Below are 14,839 nucleotides of genomic sequence, written 5' to 3' on the forward strand. Positions count from 1 at the left end.
TCCAAAGGAAAAGAAAAGACTGAGGATGATACTCCAATGACGGAACAAGACAATCCAGAGCAAGATGCTCAAGATCCGTATGAAGGAGATGATGACATTTTTGCATTATTGAATACATAAGGGGATCATGAGCTGGATGGCACGACTAAAAGTCTATTGTAAAAAGTTTGTATTATTGATATGAATTATTGTGCTTGTATGCTTATCTTCTAAGTAATACGTGTCATAGTTTTATAGGATGTATGTGGAACTACTGTTTTAGTTTTGTTTATATAAGGAGTGGATTCCCTTTGTGATCCACACACCGAAAACACTACCACATCTTTCTAGCAATAAAAGCTTCGAAGTTTTCTCTCTATCTTTCCAGCTTCAACGAAATAATGTAAGTATATGTCTTATGATTATATTTATGATCCACCTTTCGATTATATCATGCCATCTGCAAATTATCTGTTTAAACTAAAAAAGAAGATCAAATTAATAAAATCTCAAATTGAGATTCTTGAAAATCAATTAAAAGACCCAGAAGTCAATCCTGTTTATAAACAGTGGTTCACGTATCCAAGTTTGGAAAGATCCAAAATTACCTTAAAGGCATTTGAGAAGCAGAGCTCATAGCTTGCTGCTTAAAGCTGAAGATTTGAAGATTAATTTTAATATTCTACCTTTATTAAGGTTTATTAAGGTTTGGTTGTTGTAATAGTGGTATCAGAGCCATTATTCTGAAGAAATTCTTCCATAAAGTTTTATTTTTGTAATATATCCTATTCTTTTATCTCATAAAGAAGAAGGTACCTCTACCCAGGAGAAATCCTCAAGTCAGGTTCCGTAAAGCCTGTAAAGCCAAAGGGCAAGGTTATTATAAATCCTTGACAATATCTACTTAATTCTTAATGGATAAAATAATCAGATCCTTTACAAAAAATAAATCTTCAAGTAGTAATACTAAAAATAAAGAATTAATTATTTCTGAAAATTTCGAGAAAAATATTCAAAACTGAAAATTACCAGTATCCTCTAATACGAAGATATATAGATCCAATGGATTTAATTTTAAATTTGATTATATAATAAAAACTATTGAAGAAGTTATTCCTCTAAAAGGAGGTTATGATTCTTTCAGTTTGTTATCTCAAAATCTTATAAATATTCATATGAAATCTTATAGATTTATGCATTTGGGTATGATTCAAGTAGGTTTAAAACCATTAACCAGATTAGATTTAAATACTTCGGCCTTAATCCTAGTACGAGATCAAAGACATAATAAATTCGAAGATTCTTTATTAGGAATAGTAGAGTCCTCATTATGTGAAGGACCAATACATTTTAGTTGTTTTCCTAATTTTTCGATGTCTCTTTCTGATCCAAATATCATGAAAGCCCTCACATTAAACATAAAGACTGAAGGCTTCGACATGATAGATGGAACAGAAAATGTTGTTCTAATATATGGAATATGTTATAAAGTAATGAATTCAAAAATTTCTAATTTTAGAATTAATACTAATCAAATTAGTTCCAAAAGAGGTGAAACTCTTTAGAACTGATATTAATAAAAGTAATATTATGATTCCTAAAACAATAAATTGGAATCAAGTTACTTTACCAGAAATCTGGAAAATGGAGAATATTGCTCCTACCATTAAAGAAGAATCTAGAAAACTAGAGAGTATAGTTCAATATGTAGATGGTGATGTTGAAATAAAATTCTCATCCCAAAGACATTTACGAATTAAACTCCCAGAAGAAAGTAGAAATTCTACTTCTTCTATTCTGATTTTGAAAAAATTAGTATATCTGGTCTTCAAAAGACTAATGATAATATATCTCAAACAAAATATATGGTTGATCTTCCTGAATCTAGTACTTCTAGATTTCAAAGAAGTTATTCTGTTAATAATAGAAAATCTAATTCTCCTACTTTTTCTGATATGGGTTATAATGTTATGGTTATTAATTAACAATTCTATTCAAAAAATTTTAGAAAAGATTAAAAATCTAAATAAGAAAAAATGGTTTTTAAGTTGTTTAAACTCAAAACAACAAAATCTATATTCTTCAAGATATACCGAATGGGTTGAAGAAACTAAATTAAATTTGGATTTCTTCAAATGGATGAAAAAATTATATTTTCCAGCAAGAAATAAAATATTTCCAAATTTTAAAGATGAGTATTTTATAAATACTCTTGAATCAACATATAAATTATATGTTCATGAAACAGGAGAAAAATCTTTTGAGATTCATCCTCCCTTTACTACTCTTCAAATTAAAAAGGGCAACAAAGAGATATATGCTGCTCCTATAAAATATGAATTAGGAAATGGTAATTTTGACCATATAATTCATCAAAATAATTTTACCAATCTAACTTTACATTCTTTAAGAAATCAAACTACAAGAATAGAAGAGATTTTATCTAAATCCAAACAAGAAATTTCTTGTGGAGAAAGTTCAAAAACTTTGATGATAAAACCTCCTCCTAATCTTAAACAAGAAAAATTTCTTTTAAGTTCTAAAAAAATAAAAATTTTATGGAAGGTCTAATAGACAGATTACAAAAAATTAATGTAAAAGAAAAAGGATCTATTTCGATAATTACTAAAGATGAACAACTTGAAAATTTTTCAAGTTCGTCTGAAGATGAAATGCAGATTAATAAAATGCATAAAGTATCAATTATAAAATCTTTTTATAAAAAGGCAACACCTATTGATCTTCAAATTGAAGAAAAAAAAGATTATGTTCAGTTTAATGGTGAAGCCATTACTGAATGGAACATAGATGGTAAATCTGAATATCAGATTAAAACTGTTATTAAACAAATGTTAATATACTCTTCTGCCGTAAAAATAAAAGGTAATAATGACAGGCAAATTGATCAAGCCATTATTACTGGTTTTACTGGCCAACTTCAAGGTTGGTGGGATTTTTACCTCTCAAAAGATGCAAAAAACAAAATTATTAATTCTTCTATAATTGATCTTAATGGAAGAGAAAAATCTGATGTAGTTAATACACCGATTTATACCATTCTATCTAATTTTATTGGAGCTAATGAATTTCAATTAAATAGATCTCAAGAACAATTAATAAATTTAAGATGTCCAACACTATCTGAATTTAGATGGTATAAAGACGTGTTTATGACAAAAGTCTTAACTAGAAATGATTGCAATGCAAATTTCTGGAAAGAAAAATTTATTTCTGGACTTTCAGTTTTTTTTGCTGAAAGAGTTAAAAATAGATTAAAATCTAAATCTCCAACAAACTCTATAGATTGGAGTATTCTTACTTATGAAGATTTATCTGCAGAAATAACTGCAGAAGGTATAACTCTTTGTAATGATATCAAGTTAAAAAGGCAGCTTGATATGCAAAAAGAAGAAAATCGAAATATTATTGGCGACTTTTGTGAGCAAATAGGCTTTCAACCAATACAATATCCTAAAAGGGATAAGAAAAGAAAAAGATTTCCTTTTAGAAGAAAGAAACATTATCTAAAAGATAAAGAAAAATCTAAAAAATATTCTAAGAAAAGATTTAAAAAACCCATAAAAAATGAATCTACTAAAATTCCAGTATGCTGGAAATGTGGAAAAATTGGGCATAAGGCTAATAAGTGTTATGTCAAGAAAAAGATTAATAATCTTAATATAAACAATGATTTAAAAGAATCATTGATAAATGTTCTTCTTAATAAAGAAGAAAATTTAAAACAAAAAAATTTTTATATCAATATTATTGACAATGAATTCTCTGAATATTCTAATAGTAATTCAGATAATGATTCTGAAATGTCAGATCATAAAATCTGTGAACCAGATTGTGATTGTGATACCTGTCTTATAAATTTTATGGGCTTAGAAATAAATGTTATATCAAATGAAGAAAATTTCATTTTAGATCTCATAGATCAAATAAAAGATCCTTTAGAAAAAAGAAAAGCTAATAAACATTATTTAAATATGGCAAATCATAAGCCTACTAAACTTGTACAAAATACGGTACAAGAATATGAATTATATTCTTATAATAAAATATTCCTTAGAAATTTTAAATATATCTTCTATAGGCGTAAAGAATGTTATTAAAATGTGTTTGCTGCTTAATCCTATCTATACTTTATAATTAAATTCGAGACTCCTGTACTAACTGTTTCTAATTGATTTGGTGAAACTTTATTTAAATTGTAATTATATATTTGTTATACAACTGTCTTGAAGAATTTTTTTCCCCTAAAATAGTCTTTCTTTTTAATATTTAATCATATAGTTATCTTTATTTTTAAATTAAATCTTATCTTTATTTATATTTAAAATTTTTAGATGAGGAAAACCGTAAATTTGCAATAACAAAAGTTATCATATTTAGATAATTATTTCAATGATATAAACACACGTTGTTAATTACATGAGATATGTCTTGACAGTGGAATTTTATAATACCATCGTTCCGAATTTTCAAATTTTACGACTTTCTAATTCAATTGGCTTATCATCCATATTTCTATGGAACTCTTGAATAACAATATACAATTAGTAACCATGTGTGAAGTTTTAATATTTTTTGGAGTTTGTTTTTTTATGGAAAAATTATTGAGATTATATTAAAATTTATATCATTTAAATAAGATTCTCTAAGTTTATATTATATTATTAATCATTAATTTCTAGACTAATCATTTCACCATATTCTCACAATGTTACTTGAAAGGATTTCTTCGCATAAACGTACAGAAAATGAACAGTTCAAAACTAATTTGTCAGAATTCAGTGTTGTGTACGGTGTTGTCAACACAGCACACAACAGGCAACGAAAATTAAATATTAAGGACACAAAATAGAACATATAATAAATGAACACTTCGGTTAAATTATGCACAAGTACCAATACTTGTGCGATGCCTCATGGCGAGAAATTCACTAGAAAATATGTAAATCGTTTACACCAAAAATTAATACTAGTGAAATTTAACAAAACTAAATTCCCTGACAATCCAAGGAATTAAATTGCGTCAACAACTCAAAATAAACACCAGATACAAGCAACGTATTGTTCAGACACAAAACCGAAAAACACCCTTCGAACAAACACTCTGCGTCAGTGTTGTTCTTGGATGTAGGCAGCACCACTTGGTAACACAGTCACGTGTTTGATGTAGTCACTTCAGCTCCTTATGCAATTCTCCACGACTGAATTAACTTCAGCAAAGCTTCAGAGGCCGTCTGTTAATTTTCTCTCCTTATCGCGAACCTTTTTCAATCTTTGTCCCACTTTATATAGAGTAATTCTTTGACCTAGATCTCCAAGGATACTTCCATCTGTAAATAAGGTAACTAGAGTTTAATAGGAATCAAACTCTATTTTAAAGCAAATACCTTATATCTTATAGATAATTTTTCAACTTAAGTAGATAATTCCTAATAATAAGATTCACTATATCTAGGAAAACAAATCTATCAAATTTAGTCTAGAAGTGCAAAATCAAAAACTCAATCTTAATCAAATTAGGAATCAAATATTCCTTTCAATCTCCCTCTTTTTGCATTTCTGGACAAAATTTCAAAAATGATGGACATGGCACAAAATTCATTACTCCCCCTGAAATATGAAGCTAGTAACTCCCCCTGAATTTGTAAAGCACATCTCCCCCTGCAGCAGATCAGTTCAGTGGAGTGTTGTAATCAGTGTTGTCAACACTTACGCACAACACACACCAAAAAATATTTGCACGAGGACAGGTTTTAATGAGGAGTTTATTACTTCAATAGCATATACAAAACAGCAGGGCATTAGTAGAATAGATACAACCCAAAACAGATAGATATGAAAGAAACAAGAACAAAGAAAAGATACGAAAGGGGCCTAAACAGCAGTGCCATCATCATCCTCATCAGTGTCTCCCGCACTATCTCTAGTGGAAGGACCAGGTTCAGTTTCTTGTCCCATTTTTGGCAGTGCATCATCTCCCCCTTTTTGACCAGAATGCACGCCCACCTCGAGGAGCAGTCGATAATCCGCAATCAGATTCTCATAATATGCGATTGTGGCATTGGATTGGGTTATCAGCGTGTTGGCATAGGCAATGGTGTCACGAGCTTGTTGAATCTGTTGAAGACCGAAGGCAATTTGGGCATGGACCTCGGGTACCATCATTACGACATAGTCTTCAGATGCAGGGTGGGATGAGGTGGCAGTGTTGTCAACACCTGGTGCAACACCAGGAGCAACACCGGTAGTAGTCGAAGGAACAGATGAAGGAGCAGTGTGAGCAGTATGGGGTCTAGCACCCGGTGCAGACCAAGGGAGGTCAACTATCCGGTTTCCTTTATGATAGGCTGAGGCAATTTTCAATGGTTCTCCTATGGCGATCAACTGATCCTCTGCATCAGATACAAAACCTTGGGATTCCAGAATACCAAAGATCAAGGATGGAAACGGGAGCTTAGTTTATTTCATTCCTCCTTCCGCAAATTGAAGAACCGTGGAGAAAACTAGTTGACCAAAATTGAAGTTGAGCCCTGTCCCAATAGTGAAGAGTGTAACTGCTTGTGGTCTGGTTACAACTGTGGTATTGGATGAGGGAGTCCAATTGCGGATAGCAGTTTTATGGAGGACAGAGTATAAAGAGGTCAGATTTGCCGCTGCAAGTCGTTTGGGGAGGCTAGGAAATTCTGTGAATAGGACCCCCGTGAGAACTGATGTGATCTCATCAATGTGTGGGAGGGGATCCTCCCAGTCAGGAATAGGAGTGTTGTAGAACTCGTTTATAATGTAGGGAGAGAAATCATAGATGTTGTCTCGGACAAACACCCTCCCAAACTTGGCAGATCTCCCATCACCAACACTGGAGACCAGATTGCAGTAGAATTCCAGGATTGGTCTTCGTGCATAGGGCAGCACTGAGTTGACAGTAGAACTCAATCTGCGAGACTGAAGGAAGTCAGTCAGATTGTATCTCCCGTATGCTTCGAAATCGATGTTGCGTTCCTCAATAAAATCTCAGTGGGCATATAGATACCATTGAGCCACAGCAGACTCAGTGTAGAACTTGGAGGAAAAAGCGGAAGAAAGATCATAGTCAACCAAATCAGTGTCGTCAGCACTTGCCTCAACACTGGACTCAACACCTTCAATGTTTTCTTCAATACTCACTGCTTGAATAGATTCATCCTCAGATTCTTCGGCTTCAGTCTCGGATTCAGATAGGCTTTTCTCAAGAGTCTCCGGTTGAGTATCGACCTCTTTATCCACTGACTCTTGTTGCCTTTTTGATTCACGCAAGCTGTTAAGAAAGTCAGCCAGAGATTGTTCATCTTCAGAAGAGAAACCTACCTCGGGAAGATGTTCAGTAGATTTCGCAGGTGGAGCAGCAGAGGTGGAGGCAGACGCCTTTTTCGCAGAAGTGGGACGTTTTCGAGCAACTAGCTCAAAGTTTTCATCATTGGAGTCGTCTCCTGATGAAAAATCTGGATCAAGAGTGAAGTAGGTGGCCATCCGTGGCTTCTTTGGTGCATCGAAATTAGGGCTATACCCTGCTTGGCGTTTTGATTGCCTTCGAAAAATTGGAGGTTGAGCAGGAAAAGTTTGTCGATAGATTTCGGTATCAATGGGATTGTCAACATCCAGCGGGTTTCCAGGTTCACCTGGGAGAATCTCGTCCAGTGGAATAGGCTCTGGGCAACAACTATCATCTGCATCGAATTTTCAGGAGGGAACTCTGTAGGTGGTGTTGTTGTTGGTGTTGATGGTGGTGTTGACATCGGAGGAGCAACACTGTGACTGGCTGCCATTTCACTGCGAATATCCTGGAGATCAAACGAATTGTCAGCCATGTGATAAGATAGACACACGAATTGTGAATAACTCAGGAAGAAGATAAGGAACAATCGAGTGTTATTTCAGAAATTCAGAGAAGAATATCAAGTGTAAATTACGCAAGTTTAGTTGACAAAGGTAAATATATCACTAAGTGTAACGGTAATATTTTTACCCAGAACGATGTGAAGGAAACAGTAGGATGATAACAGAATAGCCGTTTCTACTCCAACGGTAACTTTTTGGAATATTACCCGCAACTTATTAACAATTTAACTCCTTAATCAAACGGTACAAAAAGTTTGAGTGTGCATTTAAACATTTCCATAGATGATCCAAATCAAGCCCACATCGATTACACCCCATAAACAAGAGATGCCATTTTTCTTCAAGACAAAATCTTAAGGAATTTCATCAACTGTTGTAAGTTAGAAACGGATCACCTGCTGAGTTGACGAAATCACACAAACATATATGCATGACCTAATGATGCCTAAATGTAGATGAAAAGATAAGATGATAGGCAATCTGAAAGAAATATTGTGTTGGGACTCAGTGTTGACAACACCGAAGTGCAACACCATTAACATGTGCAGCAATCCTTCAAAAATCAAAGAAATTTTTAGTCATGGTAGCTCCCACTCTAGAAGAACAGTATTCACAGGACTCCTCTAGGTAGCTTTTTCCATTTCTGTGTTTGTTCTTTTTAGAAGTGGTAGCTCCCACACTAGAAGAACGGTCTTCGATGGACTCTTCTAGGTAACTTTTTCCATTTTCTTCTAACTCATAAAAACATTTGATTCCTCTTTTCTGTTTTTCACCTGATAATCGTCTTATGGAGACGCAACTTACTTCATTAATATTGGATAAACCCAAGAGATTCTTGATTTTATCACACCAGTTTGAGGTTGAGTACTCACTTAGCATAGAAGGATTGTACACAGTCAGGGTGCACACTTGAGAGATTTGTCAACATGATGTAAACAACCAATGAAAAAGGGTAATTTATGAATATGCAAAATGTCTAATATCCTAATAATGGTCAAACACAAACTGGTGTTGTCAACACCAGTGACAGCACAGCCACAAATTAATGCACACACATGCTGAGTGTGGGGACCCGGACGCTAATCATGCTCTTAATCATCATTTGGGACAATTTAATCAATTATAATAAACAAGGTCTAAATTTTTTTTTATACAATATGAAATGCGGAACGTAATGGAATACATTCTAATATACATGCCAGTATTAAAGTACAAGTCTTGTACTATATACAATCATTCAAACTAATGTTTAACGACTATAAATCAAGTGTTTAAACCCTATCTCTAATCAAAGTCCGTAGTCTCCACTCTAATCACGATCTCTCTTCATCTCCTTGACCCTGAACCTGTCCCACCTGTTGTCATGCACACATACAAACACGACAACAGCCGGATAACTCCGGTGAGATATATATCCCAGTATAAACAATGTAAACATGCAGTCATATAAAAGCATATATAAAAGCATGAAACACATATCAATAATATGTATCAAATCTGAAAAACATGTATCAATGCAATCTCTGAATCACACTCTGTGACTCCTAGACTCTGACTCGACTCATCCTAATCTAGGGATCTTGATCTGAATAAGAACGCAACGTTCTCCCATCTACTTTACCCCAGCTAGATGGTGGTACGTCTTAGTCCCAGACTTTGGCTGTCTATATTGAAGATCTGCAATAGGAGTCGGTCTTCTCCTCAGTCTACCGATATATATCCAAAAGTCCAGTGACTTGGCGGTTCTGCCATGGCGGTTCTGCCAAAGACTAGGCGGGTCTGCCCAACTCTGACTCATGCTTTGCTATAATCTATAGAATAAGCATATCAATATCAAGCAGTAGGAGTCGGTCTTCTGCCAAAGACTAGGCGGGTCTGCCCAACTCTGACTCATGCTTTTGCTTTGCTATAATCTATAGAATAAGCATATCAATATCAAGCAGTAGGAGTCGGTCTTCTGCCAAAGACTAGGCGGGTCTGCCCAACTCTGACTCTGACTCAGTTGATGATATCCAGATCTCAGATCGATCTTGGAATATACAAATGAACCCTGCAACTGATCAAACAAATCATCAATGAGAGGCAACGGGTATTTGTTCTTTACCGTAGCCTTGTTCAGTTGCCGATAATCAATACATAATCTCATATAACCGTCTTTCTTCCTCACAAACAGTACTGGAGCATCCTAAGGAGACACACTGAAAAGGTCCTAGAACTCCTTGCTTGAAAATTTGCGGAGAATTAAAAATTTTCTTTTTAAAAGAACTTAAGTGGCCTCATTCATAAAATCACTGGTGAATCAAGTTCAATATTTCAAAATATTGCAACGGAAGAAAATAAAGTTTGCCAAAAATCACAATTTAAAAATTATCCAACGACTGATAAAAATGTTTGCGGGATAAAATAACAACTGCTGCTCTGAGGTCCTCGGGTGCCACTACTCCCGACCCAAGCTGGCTCACTGGTCCTCGCCCTCGGCCCTGGCCTCATCAGTACCTACAACAATCAAGTCTAGTGAGCCTAAAGACTCAACATGCATATATCGCAGGTAACGAGAAAAACCTGAAGTAAAATATGCATGGGATAAAATATCATGTCATAAGGCATGCTGAAAATAATCTGTACTGAGAAATTATAATACGTGCATAACTGAACTGATAATCACAGTAAAAATGTTTGCTCCTTGGAGCCTGTACTGAAATAACTGGTAAAATTTTCTGTTGAGATTATGTTTTACGCCTGTGGCCAGTGCACTAAGCTGAACTGATCGGTAACTGGCTACCAGGGAGGCTGAAACTGAACTGAGCTGGCCGGTCACTGGCGACCGGGTGGTACCATACTGAACTGATCGGTCACTGGCGACCGTATAAAATAACACTCCCACATAATGAATGAACCACAAGCCATATCGCATAAATCTCAAAAAAATATCATTTTCTGTTTTCATGCACGTAAAATAATTAACTGGCATAATGAAAATTCCCGTAATTTTACCAACTGGATTGGATTGGATCGTCCCCAGGCTCGCTGCAACCTAACTGTGCCATGAAAAATATGCAATAGCTTAAACTTGACCAACTATGCAATTTACGTTCAAAAGATGCGACTATGACGCCTAATGACTTCGCATTTAATCATGACTCCGAGCCAACCTGAAACGACACCGAACCGACGTATAGTCATGATTAAAATACGCTGAAAAATCATAAAATAATGCTCCTAAAATGATAGGGTCGAAATCTAGGTGGAATGGAGGCCAAAACATGAAACGCTCTTTCGAGAGTCAATTTGGCACATCGCACCGTAATTTCTCGTACGACCTCAAAAATGATCCGAATGACGAACGGTCAAAAAAATGACCTTCCTAACTCAATGAGGCACTGTCCAGTCCGAAGCCATGGGCTAAAAGCCAACCAAGAACTCGATTGAGCCACCGAACCGACACAGCAACTTGCTGTAATTTTCCAGCAACTGTACAATCGTGTAACTTGTGTTGTTTTCGAGACTACCGGCCATTGGGGCGTGAACCACCGACCAGAGACTCTTACCAACATCCCAAGGAATGATTTGAACCATGGCTAAGGGCCCTAGGCCAGCCACAATCCGCGTCACACCATAACTCAACCGAAACTCCAACCGAGAGCCAACGTGCATGCGTGTGTAGTGTTTTGCTTAGATCGACGTCTTGCGTCATTCTAGTGGCCATTTGATTGACCATGGCATGATCTAGAAATATAGGGACATGGTATGAACCGTGGCTATGGGCCATAGGCCAACCAAGATCCGTACCAAGCAGCCAAAAACCGAAACCATATGCTGAACCAATGAAGAAGCCGAATGGGGAAAGGGGCTGTTCTTGTTGATTTGATTAAAACCGATGCACCATGGACCAAGCCACAAAAAAGGTGACTTAGTCACGTCTTAGACATGCTATGGGAGTGATCCAACCATGGCTAAGAGCCCTTAGGGCAGCCAAGATCAGATCAAACCCTCATGACAGGAAACTGAAATTTTCGAACACCATTTTCTGCACCTATGGGGCTTGCTGTCATTTCGGTTTTTCCAGCAAGAATGGGACTGAAATAAACGTTCTAACATGGCCCTAACATGTCCTAGTACATGTACATATGCAGCCTCAAGCCCCTGGAACGATCCATCCCTGAAATCGAAACAAAACATACCAATCGTGAAGCATGGAAGTCGATAAAAAAATCTGTGCAGAATTTTCGTTTCTTGTCTACTGAAAATTTCGGTTTTTGAAATGATAAATCTTGATCATGTACTGAAAAATAAATGATAATATGACTTGATTGGGGTTTTGAAAGAATCTAGACATGCCTGGTTTCGTTTCGAAAGAAAACGAACGAAACAACGACGACGCGGCACGGAGGAGATGGAGCGCTTCTCTTGTTTTCTTTACTCTCGATTTTTCTCTCTACTCTAAGGCTATGAACTCACGACTTTTCTACACTGAAAATGGATCTGAATGATGAGGTATTTCGGTGGTGAGGGAGGGGAGATAAGTGGTTATGGGAGTGAGGGGGATAGGTGCAAGGTATAAGGATCATATCAAGACCAAGTCTTCATGCATTTGAATTTTGAATTTGAATTGCTATCAAATGATCTCTTGGGTGATTCTAGAGTATAGTGGCCGATTTTATCACGCCAATCAAGGGTTAGGATAGCGGTCTAGTATTAATTAATTAAGGTGGAAAAATAGCTAAAAGAATTAGCATGCTAATCAACCAAGAATGGGTCAAAGGTGAGTTGGCAAGTCCTAGTTTGTTCTTCTAGGGGTGTGGCCGAAAATCTACAAATAAAATGAAGGGGAAATATTGCTATCTAGTTGATAATTAATAAATCTTAAAAGCCTCACTAATCCCTCAAATAATTTATTGAATATAACCCTTAATTAAGTAACTTAAATGAGTTCATTTCTTAATCACCTCAAATAATTAAATTAAATCCTCAAACCTCCCTTACTAACTTAAATGAACTTAGTTGCTAGCTAAATTAACTTCTGAAAATATTTTCTGGATCTTAAATTCTATCTCAAAACTCCAACTCCAGTCCGGCCTCACTGAAATAACTGAAATGCTAAAAATCAAACTACTGAACTGAACTAATGAATAATTAACTTCAAATAAATGCATTTAAAATAATCATGCAATGAAGTCAATTAAATTTAAAAATCTAGAATTATGCATGGCTTATACGTCTACTGATTTACGGGTTCTACACACACTCGGTCTGATATACCCCTTGGCTAGTGAATCCTCCAACTGTTCTTTAAACTCTTTCAACTCAACGGTGCCATTCTGTACGGAGCCCTCGAAATAGGAACTGTACCTGGCATTAACTCAATGCTGAAGTCAATCTCTCGAATCGGAGGTAATCCAGGAATCTCATTTGGGAAGACATCAGCAAACTCACACACCACTGGCAGGTCTGCCATTGATGGACTCGATTTCAGTAAATCAACTGAATAGACAAGGAATCCCTCTGCTCCTTTCTGTAACAATCGAGTCATAAAAAATACGGATATCAAAGGAATTCTCGATCTAGAACCCTTACCGTAGAATTTTCACTCATCGGCCATATCTGGTCTGAATCTCACAATCTTGTGGAAACAATCAACAGTCGCTCTGTACTTGGTCAGCATATCAATCCCGATAATACAGTCAAAATCAAACAATCCAAGTACGATGCAATCTAACTCAATCTCATGCCCGTCATACTGTAGTATGCAATGTTTTACAGAATTCACTGATATTAAACCTGTCCCCAATGGAGAAGAGACAGACACTACAGACGATAATGACTCAATAGGCAAAGCATGACTCAATGCAAATTTCTCAGAAATAAATGTATGAGAAGCACCAGTATCAATCAATATATAAGCAGGGTAACCAGAGATAAAACAGTTACCTGCAACAACATCATCTGGTGCCTCCTGAGCCTGCTCCTCTGTCAAAGCGAATACTCTGGCCTGCTGTCTAGGAGGCTAGCTCACTGTCTGGCTACCTCCAGGCCTCTGCTGTGACTGAGCTGGGGCTGGCTGAAACGAATGAACAGTAGCAGGTCATCTATCAGTCTGTGCCGCTGATCCAGATGATTCGGCTCCCTGAGATCTTTGGGAACCTCTCTGTGGACACACCCTAGCAAAGTGTCCCTGCTGTTTGCAGACGTTGTAACTACCCGTCACTCCCTAGCATTGCTCTGTCGGATGTCTCCCTCCGCAAGTTCTGCAGTATACTCCAGTATAGCTCTGGCTCTGTCGAGAACCACCAGAGCTAGATGAACTGCTCCCTGTCTTCTTGAATTGCTTTCCTCTAGCTTTCAAGAAGTCCTTCTTTCCACTACTGCAGCTGCCACCCTCAAATCTGGGAGGTGGTTGCTGTGGTCTCAGTGCTGGAGGAACATAGGAAGCTCCTTTCTGTTTAATCAGACCAGCTTCTGCTCCTTTGGCTCGGTTCAGGGCATCAGTGAAATTATTTGGTCGCCGGTGTTCACCAATGTAAAGATCTCGGGATTCAAACCATTGATGAACTGATCAGCAATAGCTTCTTCATTCTCGGCCACATGTGGAGCAAATCGCAACAAGGTAGAAAACTTGGTCACATATTCCTCAATATTCAGTTGACCCTGCCTCAAGTTTGCAAATTCCGCTCCTTTATCCTTCCTGTACGACACTGGAAAGAATCTTTGATAAAACTTAGTTCTAAATACATTCCAGGTAATAACTGTACCTCGATGCTCCAATGCCCGCTTGGTTGTAATCCACCAGTTTTTTGCAACATCATGCAACTGGTGCCCTATCAGTTTCACTCTCCGCTCATCAGTGTAGTCCAAGGATTCAAACAGCATCTCAATGTCATCTAACCAGCTCTCACAGTCAACAGAAGTCTCTGTTCCTTTTAGGGTTGGCGGTTTAAATGACTGAAACCTCTTCAACAGTGTTTCCATC

Source organism: Primulina tabacum, chromosome 15, assembly GCF_025594145.1.
Source record: "Primulina tabacum isolate GXHZ01 chromosome 15, ASM2559414v2, whole genome shotgun sequence".
In the NCBI taxonomy this organism is placed as follows: Eukaryota; Viridiplantae; Streptophyta; class Magnoliopsida; order Lamiales; family Gesneriaceae; genus Primulina; species Primulina tabacum.